This window comes from Pangasianodon hypophthalmus, chromosome 24 (assembly GCF_027358585.1).
Source record: "Pangasianodon hypophthalmus isolate fPanHyp1 chromosome 24, fPanHyp1.pri, whole genome shotgun sequence".
Taxonomy (NCBI): Eukaryota; Metazoa; Chordata; class Actinopteri; order Siluriformes; family Pangasiidae; genus Pangasianodon; species Pangasianodon hypophthalmus.
The window spans coordinates 2,450,044-2,467,715 of NC_069733.1; the positions used below are offsets into that span (position 1 = coordinate 2,450,044).

General features: G+C 38.5%; 1 long non-coding RNA gene across 1 annotated transcript in view; it reads right to left on the reverse strand.

Moving 5' to 3' along the window:
• The window catches only part of LOC128317337 (uncharacterized), a 91,408-nt gene that overhangs the window by 14,669 nt on the left and 59,067 nt on the right, over nt 1-17,672 (reverse strand). The window lies entirely within an intron of this gene.

Genomic DNA, 17,672 nt, shown 5'->3' on the forward strand with positions numbered 1-17,672 from the left:
CTATCTATCTATCTATCTATCTATCTATCTATCTATCGGAAATGAGTCAACACCTTCTGACCAATCAGATGTGAGAATTGTGGTATTATCTATCTATCTATCTATCTATCTATCTATCGGAAATGAGTCAACACCTTCTGACCAATCAGATGTGAGAATTGTGGTATTATCTATCTATCTATCTATCTATCTATCTATCTATCTATCTATCTATCAGAAATGAATCAACACCTTCTGACCAATCAGATTTGAGAATTGTGGTTTAAACTATCTATCTATCTATCTATCTATCGGAATCTTTCTGTGTGAAAAAGAGGCAAACAGGACATTATTCATTCTTCCAAATTGTTCGCAAAGATATTGCTGTTAACTCAGAAATTCAGAAATACCTCAGCAACCATTTCCACACTGATGAAAAGCGGGACACGTGAGCCAGCTGTTTATTGAGTGTCGGCGGGGTCATCGGGATTCGTTTCAATGCCTCACACACTCGCACTTATCTCCCTTGTTGAGATAAGCGCTAACTAAAGAGGATCTGGTTTCTCTCAGCCAGCTGGGGTTTCACCGTTTCGAGGCCGTTCCTGCTACGTAGCGTAGTGCTCTGGTGCTAACCGGTTCACTCAGGACCAACTCAAACACTCACTGTGTAGATAAGAGCTTAATGAAGTGAGTACAACGCCTGTGCTTATAAATTCATCATGTCAAGACTTCCTGCTAGCAGTTGTTTGGATAGCATGATGTTATGTTAGCACTTGTGAGAAATGCCGTGTTGAGTGTTGAGGTGTGCTCAGGTTTAGGGTTGGGTTTGGGATAAGAGCCAGTCAGGGAAGGAGGAGGATTAGCGGATAGCCGCTAAGCTTATTGCTCTGGTAGTTAGTGGCCAGGCTAGCGCAAACCGGCTACGGGCAGTTTGGAGTGCGTCATCTGATATCTGACCACCTGAATGCCACGTGCGGATCCGGCCTGAGCCGGGAAGAGACTGAAATTTACCTGAGCCTTTACCCTCTCATAAATATTCATCGGGTGGAATGACCTGTAGCGTACTCTCTCCCTCTCTCTCTTTCTCTCTCTCTTCTCAGGTAAACATTGATGATACAGAGTGAAAGACCTAGCAAACGAGCTCTAGTTTCTCCCTTTACCCCCCTTCTCCTTATCGCTTTCTCTGTCCCTTTATCCTCTTAGTCACAGTCTACTCCTTTCTTTGTCTCACTCACTCTTTCTTTTTCTCTTTCTTGCACCCAAAAAGCTTCACACACCTCCCAAAGTGTGAGGAAATGACATGCAAGAGAAACTCACCTCAATAATTGGTATTAAACAAAAAATATTAAATAAATAATAAAAAAAACCCTCAAAAATGTACACAATATACACTCACTGGCCACTTTAAAAGGAACACCTGCTCGATTATCCAATCAGCCACTGCTTCACGAAGGCTACAAATAGCAACTCTTTCCATCTGTGGTGAGCTGAAAAGCATCTCAGAACACACAACACATCCAACACTGAGGTGACTGGGCTACAATAGTACAAAATCATATCCCATTCCTGTCAGCTAAGAAAGACAGGAATCTGAGATTTGACATTCTGAGATGCTTTTCAGCTCGTCACGGTTGTAAAGAGTGGTTATTCGGGTTACCGTAGCCTTCCCGTCTGCTCTGTTCATTCTCCCGCCTGCTCTGTTCATTCTCCCGCCTGCGGAATTTCTCCTCATTGAGCAACGGATAATTTCATGAACGGTGTTCCTAATAAAGTGAACGCCGAGTGTGAATACACTATATCACAGTATGATCTTTTGAGTAAAGGAAGCTATATTTATGTTTATTTTTATGCCCTGCACATGGAAGCTATAGCGCTGTAGTAAAGTAGCATTGGAGTCGGCCCTTAGAAATCCAGTAACACACACTTGTTAATGGAACACTTTTAGTGCTGAAAGTGTTTTTTTTTTTTTTAAGCTTCTGTAAGGAAACTTGTTTAGAGCTGGATTGGATAAATACACTGATACACTCAGCTTGTCCTTTCACTCCATGTTTCCTGGCTTTCTCTGAGGCTAGTTTGGATGACTTTGAAGTTTTTTGGTGTGTGTGTGTGTGTGTGTGTGTGTGCGCGCGAGTGTGTGGGGGGTTTCTGGCTGATGGAACGCCACTCCTTCAGTTCCAGCTCGAACTGGTTGCAGAGTGCGATAGAGGAAGTGATACAGACACTGAACAGTGGAAAAGGGAACAGAGAAGAGAGAGAGAGAGAGGGAGAGGGAGAGGGAGAGGGAGCGACTCACAGCCTGAGACTCGCGACTCATTTTGTTGATTCATTAGCTTGTAGCCTGGATACTGTTTACTGCAAAGCTTGGACAAAGTCATTTGAAGAAATGTTGGCTTTCTGTATGAGTCAGAGTTTAAATGGAAGTGTATTATTAGCCGAAGATAAAGAAGATAAAACATTGTAGGACTGCAGAAGTAGGTCTTATTAAACAGGCCCGCATCACTTCCTGTTGGTCACTTAGAAACGGAGAAACATAGAGACAAGCAAGAATTTTGAACTGACTTTACCTCAGTGATCAGAACAGATCGCAATACTACATTCAGATCATACTTACTTAATCCTAGCACACTGTACAGCAGTTATGTTTACCTCATACTGATTCAGTCCATGATGTTTAATGATGTCTAATAACTTGCATCAACAGGGGATGTAAAAAAAAAAAACAAAAATGAACAAGCCTGAGGATGTTTTTTGATGCATGACTACAAAGTGTGCTCTGGATAAGACCTTCTGCTAAATGCTGTAAATGTTTTGACTTGTAATCTTTAAAAAAAAACTGTAATATTTGTGATGATTCATATGTTTGGACCTGATTGATTTTACTGGAACAGTGTAAGTAGTGTGTGTTAATGCATAACTGTGAATCATAGTGTAAAATGTGAAGTCCAAGTGTTTGTCATTTCACTTAATCTCAGTCTTGTTTTTGTTGAGCCGGTAGTTTCGGTGCTAGATTCAGGACGTGTCTAGGTCAGCACAAGCTGACGCACTTAACAGCAACCATTTTCTTCACCTTACTCCCGTTTCTGACGCGGCTGGCAAGCCTTATTGCCTCAGCACACACTGTTTCAGCACAATAAGCCGAGGCCGGGATGCGCCAAATGCCAACTGGAAGCACCCTGGGGCCAAAGGACGCCAGTTGAAGGTCAGTGTTGAGAAGGTTGGCAGGAAAGACAAGAACATCAGAAGGACAAGCGTCAGATGGTATGTTCTGACTGGTGGCCAGGCACGGGGGTGGTATGTTCAAGGGCTTTCCTCAATGTGCCTCTGGGTATTTTCCAAACTCGTGAAAACTTCCTGAACACAGACAGCTGTCTGGAATCCCCCAATAAAGCCTTTCATCAAAAGGGATTGGGAATGGTGCACAAATTCTTGTTGTGTTACTCATTGTGCCACTACAATGAGGGGCCCACTATTTGCTTTGGATGAATTGGTGCATTGTGCATGTATCTATGTGTGTGTGTGTGTGTGTGTGTGTGTGTGTGTGTGTTGCGTCAGTACCACACGCTGGAGTTGACCCCTGTTTTGTGTTGTTATCCACAGTGGCGACACGCTGACGCATAATTGCCCTCCCAAGCAACAATATTTAAGCAATAAGAGGTGTTGATATGACAAACGAATGAACTTACAGTCCGGAAAAAGTGAGTGAATAACAAAAAAAAAAAAAAAAAAAAAAATCACCCTTTTTTTTTTAAAAAAAAAAAACAGAACAGACCAAAATTTGATCTTAGATGAATTTTTTTTTTGTCTATTTGTTTAAAATATTTGAACTTGGACAGGAAATGGACAATTCCACAAATAGATGGTGTTCAGCCCTTTTAGTAACTCTATTAAAAAAATGAATTAAAACTATTTTTCAATATTATTTCTAAAAAAAAACAAACATGCACTTTTGTGCAAAATGGCTGCATTTTGCTCTCAAGTAATTAACAAGGTTTTTAGCATAGAATTGGAAAACACACAAAATGTAGTTAACTAGGATCCATGCTAATGATTAATATTTATAAATTAATAATTTATTATCAGTCTATAATTTGGGTCTTTGAAACTGATCTCGTCGGTCAATTTCGCAATAGGAAAATAAAGTATAAAAAAAAAAAAAAAAAAAAAAAACAATGAGAGAAAGTACTTTTCTTCTTCCCAGGATCTTTAGGAAAGTCGAATGATGCAACTTCCTGTTGTGGAATAGTCCAAATATTTCATAGGGGTGAATGTGCTCGGGTATCAGTCCTGAGTGAAAGTTATGGGAACTGAAATGAAACTGTCTTATATCCTAGAAGTGTGTTATGTTTAATGGAGTCACACATTAATGCAAAAACAATATGATTTTTAGTATTTTAACGATTATTTAATGAGTTGAAAGAAAAGGGTAGGTTTAGTGAGCTGGGACATGCAGAGGGCTGTTTTCTAAGTGCAGGAGAGCTTTTTATAAATTTTTTATTTTTTTTTTTTTTAATAAAGTTGTTTATCTGAAATACGCACGTAGCTTGTTTGACGGACAAATACAGATTTGTAACTGGAATATCAGTGGAACACAAATGCCATCCCAAATGTGGAATTATCCACATAGCCTTGGTGTCCTTGGTGGTCATTTTTTTATTGATTAGAACTTAATTGAAATTAAATTAAGTTCTAAAGTGACGTCCTCTATTACATTAAGCGCTCTTAAAGTCCATTCGCCGGCCTGGTTATAATATTTAGCAATATCTCATTCTCTTTAGGCGTTCTCTTTTATCTTTGGACACTGAAAGGTGTTGTGTAACATACGTACGACTCATGGTTCAGTGACACAACACTGCTTTTTGTCAGCGCCTGTGGTGTCAGTCCCAATCGTAAACACTAATAAAAAGTCATTAACGCAACCTTCCTCCGTATTTGTCTCATGGGACACTGTGGCGCCTAGTAACCTGCATCCCTGTCCTCGCTGTGTCTCTCTCTCTGGGTGTGTGTGGAGGACTTGGAACGGCTTGTTCTTTGGACACCAGCGCCCAGTGGAGCATCCTGGCAGCCTGTCTTCTCGCTTTTCTCGTCCTCCAGCCATTGTTTTCCCTCCGTCCTCCCGTCTGTCCTCTCTCTCCAGCCGAGAGAAGCCGCTTCCTGTCCGGCCCAGGCTGGCAGACTCTCTGTCTCGCGCTGGCTCCGGCGGCCATTGTTCTCTGCTCTTCTCCTCCGTCCTCCTCCCATCTCGTCTCTCCTCGCCCTCTGACCATCTCCACAGGTGCAGGACGGAGGAGGAAACGCTCCCTGCTGCAGCACAATGGCCCGCGCCACCTCCTATTGATGTATCTATTTCTCTCTGTGTTTATTTATTGCCTCGGACCAATTGCCTGATTGTGTGCAAAGAAATAGACGAGTTTGTAATAATGACAACGGCTTGGCTTGTGATAAAGCTTTTGCAGTGATTGTTATTGCAGCTGCCTAATTATGTATAACTGTGCATGCAGCTATAATTGTGGCTACTGTGAAAGTCCCAGGCCAAAAAAAAAAAAAAAGTAGGTTGGATTCCTATATTTTAACATTTGAAATGATGTAACTTAAAAATCTTAATAAATGACACTAATTAATGCAGTGTGGAGGGGGTAATTAATTAATTAATTAATTTCCATGGCACCATCCTCTTACATCTGGCTTTGCATGTGATGGAATTTCTTCTAGTATTATTACAACGGTTTAAAAACAAAGTGACAGATTGTTTAAAAAAAATATATAACAATTCATTTAAACCACTTCGTTCAATTTGTAGGAAATAAATTCAATATATTTAATACTTTAACATTTTAACATTTATTTGTACATATTTAACTTCATCCTATTTAATAAATCTATTTTTAAACACTGTGTATATTCACTCGGATTACAATTTCATATAACTATCTTAAATACATCATTCTGAAATAATGCATTATTATTGTATCGCTATACTGTATGTATCTGCGGAGTAAAAAAAAAAAAAAAAAAAAACCTTAGAATTGTAAAAATTTGACATTCTCAGCAACGCACTCAGACTTTTGGACCCTGCTATCTTCCCCTGATGAATCATTCACAGACAATGGAAGTGTAGAAGTCTAGCGACGTGCGTTTGATGTAAAAGGTCTCGGTAATGGATGTGTTGGCAGCCGCAGCTCGTTCCTGCGTTAAACACAGACACGTCCGCAGAGTCCAGAGTTTTAATCAGGTCAGTGTGAACCATGAGAAGCCACACAGGACGCTGAACGTGGTGTAACAATCATCTACGGTAGGGTCCAAAAGTCTGACTACAGTACCAAGGACTGCTATTATTTCACCAGTTATTAAAAAAATCTCAGATTAAAGTTTCCTTGACTGATTCTTTTACTCCAAAGGTGGCGCCTGTATGAAGTTGAAACGTCTTTCTTTCCAAACGATAACTAAATAACCTCTATCCAACTTTAAGCTAGCGAGACAGCTAGCTAACAGCTAGCGTTTCTATGGTAACAGCTCGCTCACGGGGACTTTGCTTCGTAAAGGAGTTTTAAAAGAAACGTCCGAAATCCTTGATATGGTGAAGTTTTCTGTAATTTTGTCATAACTTTAAGAGAGAAAAAAAATACGCTGGTGACGGAACGACTGTTTATAGCTGCTATAAGTGATACCAGGAATTTTTTTAATGAACTTGTTTAATGGACGTTCCGCGAATATAAATGTGAAAAAAAAAACCCGAATATCCTTAAATATATATAAATATGTAATTGTAATAAATTTTGACAAATTGCTGTCGTGTACCATGCCCTCATTGATTATTTTCCTCCAACAAAACACATCCAAGTGTTTTCTTCCTTGCATATTGTCTCAAATAAACACCTTTCTATCATCCCATCATCATTTCCAGCTTGCTAGAGTTCAAACTCGCTGTTGCAACACCAGATCAAGGACAGCGAGCATTTCTGCCAAAGTAAATCCCAAAATCCCACCCCTTCCACTGTGTTTGTCAAAAAATTGAAAAAAAAAAAAGCATAATTTCAATTATTTTAAGATACTAGAACATGGTAGTTTACCTTAATAACTGCTAGCCCTGCAGATGTAACCGTATGTGTGTATGTATACATCATTTGGAATGAACGGATATGAATAGGAGATGAATTATGAATTCTTTTCTTTTTTTTTTTTTTATGGAAATCTTACCACAAAAGGCTCGCAGGTGTGCATCAGGACCAAGATCCCACGGGACAACAAAAAATTCCCTTCAGTCGGAGGTTTTTACTTTCATGCGGGTGGTGAGAAATTTCAGATATGAAGCTTGTGGGGCAAACAGAAAGTGTGTAATGCAGTTAGAGTTCACATTCATCCACCTTTCGCAGCTGCCTGGTCAGGGTCATGATGGATTAAACTAGGCTACTTATATGTTCCCTATGTTCTATCTGTTAGTGATGAAGGATGGAATCTTTTTGAAACTTAATTTTGAAACAAAATGGTAAAAAGACAGTAGATTTAACCCTTAAACTTTTAACCCTGTTGCTATAAATAACAAAACATCTGAAGTCTTCATTATTGTGTTTTTTTTCTCTTTTAAACACACCACTGTAGGGAGAGGCTTTCTTCTGAGGAAGCGCAACAATAACGCAGCGAGTGTTAACCCATCATTCGTCAGCGCTTGCCAGGAACTCGATAGAGGAAAGGGGAAGCCGATAAGCTTGTATTGCTCCGAGATCTGTATCAACGCGTGCAAGAATTAGGCAGAGTGCCAGACAGACAAAACAGACCAGAATATTGGGCAATTTTCCAACTTTTTCCACCATTTTCAACCCTTTTTAGTCTCAGTCGAACCAGCCGTCTGGCAAACGCCCATGACTTCCTCTGATGCAACAGAAGATCGTCATTATAGTGTCATTACAGCAGAGCCAAGCCCTCGCACACAACACCATCCGAAATCATGAAAAGAAACGATACTATTTATTGACACTGTAAAGGAAATTACATAAACACAAAAAACCCCACGGACAAAAAGAAACCCAGAGATGCTGTACCTGACGGCCATGTTGGATATTATTCCAAAGACTCAAAAATGAGTAATTTTGCGAGTTAGCGAGGTACAAAAATGTGTCTTGTCCACTACCTTACTAGCAATGAGTCTGAATAATAATAATAATAATAATAATAATAATAATAACAACAACAGATTTGGTCTGTTTTTGCGAGTCACTTTAGCTGCCTGTTAGGTTTCGAGTCAGGAGTCTGCTTTTCATCTTCCTTTTACACACACTTTGATATTTAAACATTGGAAACAGTGGAGGAGGATATGTTATGTCTGTTTTCTCCTCTGTTTTTTAGTGTCCTTATCCTTAATCCTCCCTTTACGTCTTTTCCTCTTATGCCTCACTCTTAAATGCTGAGTCATCGTTCCGTGTTTGGATGAACCAGTTGATCTGCAGGAGCTTGTGGAAATAAAATTAGGGAGGAACAAAGACCGAGTGGAAAAAAAAAGCTGAAAGAGAGACAGAAAAAGGACAGTAGCTGATATAAAGTGGGCCACATGATTGACCTGTGACCCCCGCAGGATTAAATGAGCACATGACTGCTACAGTTACAGAGGATTATGGTGGGAACTGAGCTGAGGCATAATGCAGGTGTCGCATATACTGACCTATAACTCATCATTCTCAGACCCTGATTCCTAATTTATTTATTCATTCATTTACTGATTCGTCACTTTTTTCAACAAGAAATAAGCCTATTGAAAGTCTTATGAGATTTAGGATCCATGTGCATGACAGGATTTTCCAAAGATTCAGCATAATCAGGCGGGCAATTTTCAGTACACAAAGAATGACGGCGAATATAAGCAGAGTAGCAATCCAAAATCATCAGCTTTAAACACGTACACAAACTGGACAGTTGGCAAGACTTCGCAAAGTTACTGATGTACCATCAGTATGCAGTATATACTGTATGTTAAGAACAGGAAGTATAACTGGATGTGAATGAGAAACCGAGTTTGTATTCAGGAGACAGTGATTTTTGCTGGAGGTGAGGGGTTATCGCTGGGAGTTGCTGTGACACATACCAATACAAGAAATAATATATACACTCACAGAACTTTATTAGGAAAACCTGTACACCTACTTGTTCATGCAATTATCTAATCAGCCAATCATGTGGCAGCAGTGCAATGCATAAAATCATGCAGATATAAAAGGCCAGCAGCTTTGGGCCAGTTCAATTCAATTCAATTCATTTTTATTTGTATAGCGCTTTTTACAAAGGTCATTGTCTCAAAGCAGCTTTACACAAACAAAAGTAAAGTGAAGTGTGTGTGTGTGCCGTCTCTGATGAGCAAGCAGGGCGACGGTGGCAAGGAAAAACTCCCTGAGATGGTGATAGGAAGAAACCTTGAGAGGAACCAGGCTCAACAGAGAACCCATCCTCATATGGGTTTACACATATGGGTTTCACATCAACTTTCAGAATGGGGAAAAAATGTGATCTCAGTGATTTTGACCATGGAATGATTGTTGGTGCCAGACGGGCTGTTTTGTGTATTTCTATAACAACTGATCTCCTGGGATTTTCACTCACAACAGACTCTGGAGATTACACAGAATGGTGCAATAAAGCAAAACCATCCAGTGAGCAGCAGTTCTGCTGACACAAACACCTTGCTTACGAGAGAGGCCAATGGAGAATGGCTAGACTGGTTCTTGCTGACAGAAATGCTATAGTAACTAAGACGACCACTCTTTGAGGTGGATGGGCTACAACAACAGAAGACCAGATCGGGTTCCACTTCCATCAGGCCGGAAAATAGAAAGCTGAGGCTGCAGTGGGCACAGGCTCAACAAAACTGGCCAGTTGAAGACTGGAAAAACGTAGACTGGTCTAATGAATCAATTTCTGCTGAGGCAAGCAGATGGTGGGGTCAGAATTTAGCACCATCATCATGAATCCATGGACCCAACTTGCCTTGTGTCAACAGTCCAGGCAGGTGGAGGTGGTGTAATGGTGTGGGGAATGATTTCTTGGCATATTTTGGGCCTGTTAATACCATCGCTTGAATGCCAAAGCCAATTTGAGTATTGTTGCTGACCTTGTGCATCCCTTCATGGCCACAATTTACCCATCTTTTAATAGCTACTTTCAGCATGATAATTCATCATGTCACAAAGCAAAAGTCATCTCAAACTGGTTGCATGAACATGACAGTGAGTTCAATGTTCTCCAGTGGCCTTCATAGTCACCGGATCTGAATCCAGTACTACATCTTTGGGATGTGGTAGAACGGGAGATTCACGCGCAGCATGAAAGTGCATCTGAAAAACGTGCAGGAATTTGTGATGCAATCATGTCGACATGGACTATACTCTCAAAGGAATGTTTCCAACATCTTGTGAAAGCCATGCCATGAAGAATTGAGGCTGTTTTGAGAGCAAAGGGAGGCCCTACCAAGTATTAGCACAGTGTTCCTAATAAAGTGCTCAGTGAATGTAGTTTATGATACATACAATGTACAGTATATAACTGATTGCAATGTGACAGAGGTAAGAATCAAGAAGCATCAGAAAGCAGACTAAACACGAGATATACAAAGGCTCAGAACTACAACTGGAGAAATGGCAAGACTTCGTAATGAACTATCAAAAAGCAAGGGGATATACAGCATAATCAGCGAGAGCACAATGAGATCGCCCATTATTCTGGTGATGACGTACGTCATTGTCATTATACTTCACCATTTGTTTACGATATCTTGAGGTTTCGCTTTGAACGCTACAAACTTTCTAAGCTTCATCACCCAGCTCCCAGTAAGTGGCCCTTCATCAGTTAATGTTTCTTGATGCCCACACTCAGGCTGACCTGCAACTAGCATAAGGATTTGTTAAAGTATTTATAGAAGTCACTTTGAACAAGAACATCTGCCAAATGTCATGAATGTAAATGTTTAAATCTCAGCACTCCCAGCGAGTTACTGTCGAGCCCTTGAGGAAGACCCTTAACCCTCGACTGATCAGACTTGCTTGGATTGGATTCTGCATCCTCTGCTGTTTCGGAACAATTGGTGGCCGTAAACGACATACTACTCCACCCTCGACCCTCCACTCATCCCAAACGCACTTGTCAAGACTACACAAACAGCCATGGGCTCACCATCCATTATTGCCAAAAGTTATTATCACAAAATATATATGATTTAGGGCTTCCTGGTGGCTTGAGACCCTAAGCAATGGCTTGTACTGCTTGTAGCTAGAAACAGCCCTGGGTCTAAACACTTTGGATAAAAGCATCTGCTAAATGATGTATTTGAAAATGCAGCTTATTGTCTTTGGTGTTTTCTTTTTTGTTTTGTTTTGACCTTGTATATGGATTTGCCTCCAGCTGTAAACCTGACTACCGGTGATTGGACCCTATATATAACCCTATATATAACACGAACCATATTTATATATAATATAGGTGGATAAGTAGCTAAGGTAATGAATGTGGTGTGGTAGATGACGGAAATTGCAGAATTAATAGGTTCTAATAATAGGTTCTGACTAGATTCTTCTCCTAATGCTAGCACACTGATCTCCATATCAGACTCTCATTTCAGTAATCAGAGCTTGTGTATTACTACTACTTCTTTTTTTTTTATTTTTATTAATGCTCTTGTATATACACGAGTACAGTGTACAGTGACAGTAAACCAAGCGTTGAAGCACTCCACATGTGTCAACGTTGGAGAAATGGAATAAATTAAGTTATCGCTCATGGTCAAAACAACACGAGGGCCAAATTCCTGAGTCGTTCTGTTTTTGGTTCGTGTCTTTCACGCTATTTTGGGTCATTTCACTTTGCACTCCAGTGAGATCAGACCAACTGACTGTTCTGCCGTTAATCTGTCTTCATATTGTTTTGAAATGGAAAACTGCATTTGAAGCATTTTTTTTAAATAGCCATATACTCTATATTGAGTGCAAAAGTTTGCACACCCCAGGACAAAATCAAGACAAACTATGTTCATACCATTTCCTTTTTAAATGTGATCAATTCGAACTCTAATGTCATACTCATTGCAAAACATCCCGTGTTCATTTTAAACAATTTACTTTTGATTTATTAACTGCTCACTTTTGATATTTTTACCTGCATTTTTAGTTGATAAATTGTAATATAGACATACCTTTAGTTTATTTTTTCCCCATTAAAGAAACATTTTGCAGTCAACTGTAACTCTGTCAAGCGGTGCTGCATCATGTAACATTTCTAAACATTTAGGCCATCTGATGCAGTGTTTGTACATCTGCTTTATAATATTTATCATAAAAATATGGTTGTATAATAGATGGAGCCAAAAAAAAAAAAAGGAGTTGAGCATTGGGACGTCCTCCATTACAACAGATAGCATCAACACAACAGCACAGTGTCACATTTCCACTGTTGTTTTTCCTGATAATGAGTTTAAACACTCGTGGCCATGCTGGCCTGCTAATGTTCGAGTCCTGGTCTTTTACGGAAAAGGAGATGATGATGAAAGTGTACAGCATTTAAAAAAAAAAAAAAAAATCAAAACAAACTCGTACTAAAAATCATGTTCAGTTATGACATCTGATTGGTCAGAAGGTGTTGATTCATTTTCTGTACCAGCAGCTCTGACAGTAGTTCAGCTCACAGGTTTATATTAAAACGATCGTTTCTATAGTAACAGCTCATTCACAAGGATTTGTGTGTTGATTTAGCATTTATGGAAGGAGTCACCAGTGTCAGTGCTGCGTAACTTTAGGGCTGGTTTGAGTGGTGTGCTTTGCCAGCTGCGTCACCATGTTGAATATGAAATGATTATTATTATTTTTTTTTTATTAGAGGGGAGGTTTTTTCCCCCCGTGTCGTCATGCTGGCTGTCGGTTTGCCCACCATCGAAAGTCCCTTCTGATTACTCAGTTATTCAGTAACTACTATTAATTACTGAGTAACTCAGTGAAACTAATGGGAAAGGTGTGTAGTAATAAGAGTGAGGAAACACTGTAACATTGCTGTAAATGCTCCTGGGAATTTAAGAGCCTGTAAAAACCCAGTGAGGTTTCTGATTTCGAAATAAACTTATATTAATGTTATGTGTTATAATAAAGATTGTCATAGGCTTCAGGTTCAAATCCATGAGAACATCCTCTGGGCTGTAAAAAAGAAAAAAACAAAAAAAAAAAGACACAAAATACTTTTTTACTTACTTATACAACATTTCTTTAGATTGTACATGTTTCAGTATTATTAGTATTATTTAATTACATTAAGCATTACATGTACAGAATTTATATTTAAAGTAAAAAAAAATACTTTTCTCCAGATAAATGCCAGAAATAATTATTTAAATTTATTTGTTTGGGTTTTTAAAACTTTGTATTCATTTCATATATTTTTTTTTAATATTTAATATATATATACATCCAGATACATGCCAGACATGGTTATTTAAATCCAGCCAATAATTAATTAGTTTTAATTAATTAGTTACTTAGTTTGGGCTTAGTTAGTTTTTAGTTACGTAGTTTTTTTTTTTTTTCTTCATTTCTGTTGGTGCCACAAAAAACTAACTAAAAAATTTCCCCAACACGGTTATCATCATTACATGGAAGGATCGTGGTGAAAAATGATTATGCCATTTACTGTACCAAAAAAAAAAAAAAAAAGTATGTAAAAATATCATGGGCTGAAATTATTCTGGGAAACCAAAATGGTTCTTCAGAAGACTAAAAAAAGTTCTTCTCTGGAACAGAAAATCATTTAGTTTTACAGTAATAGTTTATTACTGTTACTACAAGCATGTAGAACCCTGTTTTTTTTTCTTCTCATTATTATTCTTATCATTATTTACATGCAGATTGAAATAATAAGTGGAAATAATAAGTGGTTGATAAGTCATCACATTTCCACCACATCATCTGTATTTCTCTTAAGGTGAAGTTCCACAAAATGAACCAGATATGGTTGAGTTTTTGCACAAACACCCCATAAAAACCAGGGTAAAGGTGATCCAGCGTGCTGCAACCTCATCCATGAACTTTCACTTCTGTTACATCAACTAGAGCAGATGCAAAGAAGCAGCTTGTTTAATTTGGCCGTGGTTTGGATGAGACAAGCGAGCAGCAGCGAGAGGAAGAAGGGAGGCTCGTTTCATGCAGATGTGTGGAGCAAGTTTAGTAAAATTTAGTGCCTTGAAGTTTCATGCAGCTTCTATGGAACTGTGTAGTCGAGTGGCCACTCGGGTTTTGGCCCAGACAAAGAAAGCATGGCGCTTGTTTTAGCCATTAATCATGTGCCCTGTTTGAACAAGTGTGATTGAGTGTGTGTAAGATGTGAAGTGTGTGTAAGATACGCAATCTGTGAATGTGCACTAAACGGATTTAAGATTCGCAGGTAATCAGTTTACTGCTCTACCTGATCATTTCCACAGAAACCTTGCTAAAGCCGCTTGGAATATGTTTATCCGAGTTACTGGACTTCTCCGTTTATCATTTTATGTATTCTGTTATTGTGAATCGACTTTGCCAAGCAACTTCCCATCACTGCCTGCAATAAAAGAAATGACAGTGTTTCCCTGAAACACACTCCTGTAATTTGGCCTCAAATGCCCTTCGATGCATGAGAACCTGATTGCAGTGTCTCTGATTCCATCTAGTGGCCTGTTGATGTTTTCTAAAGGTTGACTCTTTTGGGTTCAACTCGACTCCTTTTCGGTTAAACTCGACTCCTTTTCGGTTAAACTCGACTCCTTTTCATTTAAACTCGACTCCTTTTCATTTAAACTCGACTCCTTTTTGAAATTTCACTCCTTTTCTTTAAATGGATTCTTTTTGTTTACTTAAGTTGACTCTTTTTTTAAGATTTGACTCTTTAAAGCTGATTCTTTTTATTTCAAGTTGACTTTTTTTTTTATTTAAAGTTGACTCTTTTTTTTTCCATTAAGTTGACTCTTTTTTTTAAGAGTTGACTCTTTAAAGCTGATTCTTTTTATTTAAAGTTGACTCTTTTTATTTGAAGTTGACTCTTTTTATTTAAGGTTTATGCTTTTTCATGACTTTTTATTTTAAATGACTTCTTGTATTTAAAATTGATTTCTTTTTAAAAACTTGACTTTTTTTTTGTTTTTTTTTTAAAAAAGGAAAGTTGACACTTTTTCTTTAAAACTTAAAATGGACAGAAAAGCGCTCTTACACACTGTACGGATGACAGCGCATAAAGTTTTCAAATATTTAAATGACACTTTAAACATGTTTAAAATGCTAAAAGGGAAACATATTTCAGTTCAGGAAAATCTGCAGTTTCAGAATTATAGGTCAGAATTATATTTCACCACGTGCAGGGCTTTCCCTCCAAAAATATATACACGTTTGTATACTTATACATCCACTAGAGGGCACCGTGTCCTTACAATAGAACACAACTCATAACATGATGGTTTATTGCATTTCCATGAGTTTCTGGGTCATGGATTATATTTAGTTCCCCAAGTTCCCTTTGGGCCGTCAGTCTCCTCGGGGAGCTTGTGATCATCTCAAATGTCGGTTCTTTCACGGGAAATCTGCCCTGAGGGTCAAACTACGAAACGCCAGCGTGAATATGAGCGAGCACACAATGGCAAAAACGATGTTCAAATGGTGTCACTGGCTTCATTATAGGTTATTTATAAACAAGACGGACATGAAGTGTGGAACGTTAACTCACAGGATGAGCGTGCTGAAGGCTGCTATCTCGAGCCTCCTGAAGGCTGCTGTGCAGCTGGATGCTGTAACTTTTTATGTTGATACGACTTCACGGTTATTACAGCGCGCTTCTGCTGCATAAGGGATTCTATCTAAGTGCCCGCTTTTCCGAAAGCGGTTTTTACGGTAATGGGGGAAAAGGGGAAATGATATAACATTGGAATGGGCTATTATCGTTTCATTTCTATTTGCCAGCAGTTTACACTGGAAAGAAGAGAAGCGAGCCATTCGGCAATAATAAAAGCTTATGACTTTTTTAAGTAGCTATCAATGACTTTTAATGTTCGATGTTGTCAAACAAACCAATGAGGAAAACATAAAAAAAAAAAAAATCATTCTAAATGCAAAAAAAATCCATGCACCTAACAGATCGACACTTTGGAAAGTTTCTTTGACATTTTCGGCAAATGTTATGAAGTAAAACACGTAGGAAAATACTCAGTAACTCCCTATAACAACAATTAAACACGTATTTTTTATCTGTTTATAGTTGCGTATAATGCTGTAGAACATTTGCGAAACAAGCTACTTCCTGTTCTCACTTACGTTATAGCAGCTTACGTTATAAACAGACGTTCCCTCATCAACCTGTCGCTTTTCTCTCACAAATTTAATACGACAAAAAAAAAAACAAACAAAAAAAAAAAAAACGCAGCTTGTCATGTGACCATAAATGTAACCTCCCTTGGCATGAAGAATTCAGAAAACTTAAAGTTACAGCTTTACCTCTCACTGGCACTGGAGACTCCTTCCATAAATGTTAAAGAAACGTTTCCTCGCAGAAAACTTCATACATCAACGATTAGATGTTTTCCTTCATTAAATAACACCATTGTAATCGTTTTATTATTATCTCTGTGTAACATGTTATTATATAAACAACCATAACATTCGTCTTTTTTTCAATCCAGAACAGTCCAGTTTGCATGAACCTGTGCTCACTGTAGCTTCAGCTTCCTGTTCTTGGCTGACAGAAGTGAACCCCATGTGGCTCTCAGATGCGTTCTGAGATGCTTTTCTGCACACCACGGGTGTAAAGAGTAGCTCTTTGAGTAACCATAGCCTTCCTGTCAGCTCTGGTCATTTTCCTCTGTCCTTTCTCATCAACAAAGGCTGCTCACTGGATGTTTTTTTTGCTTTTCGCACCATTCTGTGTAAAGTCTAGAGAATGTCGAGAGTCAAAATCCCAGGATTAACAGTTTCTGAAATATTAAAACCTATTTTTCTCCAATTCTGTTGTTTCAGCTGAACACTAATTGCAGCATTTGACCTGTATCTGCATGATTTTATGCTTCGCACTGCTGCCACATGATGAGCTGATTGGATAATTGCATAAATATTTGTAATTAACGCGTCCAAACCTTCGAATAACAGCGTACGTCTCTTTAAATCCGTGATAAACGGAGGTCATTGCTGGGTTTGCACTGTGTTTCCAGCAATGCACCTTTCTTGCTTGAGTAGATTTTAAGCAACACAAGCTGTGCATATCATTAGCCATGTGTGTAACTCCGCTGCATTGCCATTGAAGTGTGGTTTAATAGCGTTGGGCCTTTACTGAAACATATTGCTACCCTACATGAAAACACTGCAATATTCTATAACCTGATATTATTATGATATGAATAAATTAGCATAATGAGGTTCCTCTCCGAGGACATTGCATATGCTACATTAAATCAAACGAAAATGCAGTTACTTGGGATATTATGCAGCATGAAAAATTAAAGAGTACCGTTTTCAAATAAAGCCATTAAAAAAAAAAAACTCATTTGATTACTTATTTAAGAATAAAAGCAGTAATTTTGCTTACGATATGAAAACGGAAAAAACTCAAATTGCAATATTTGTTGCAGAGCCTTGGGAGCTTTTATTCACAGAGCTCTGCACTCGAGTTCAACTAAAGCAAAAGCTCATATTATGGACCAGAGGTCAGGTAATAAAAAAAATAAA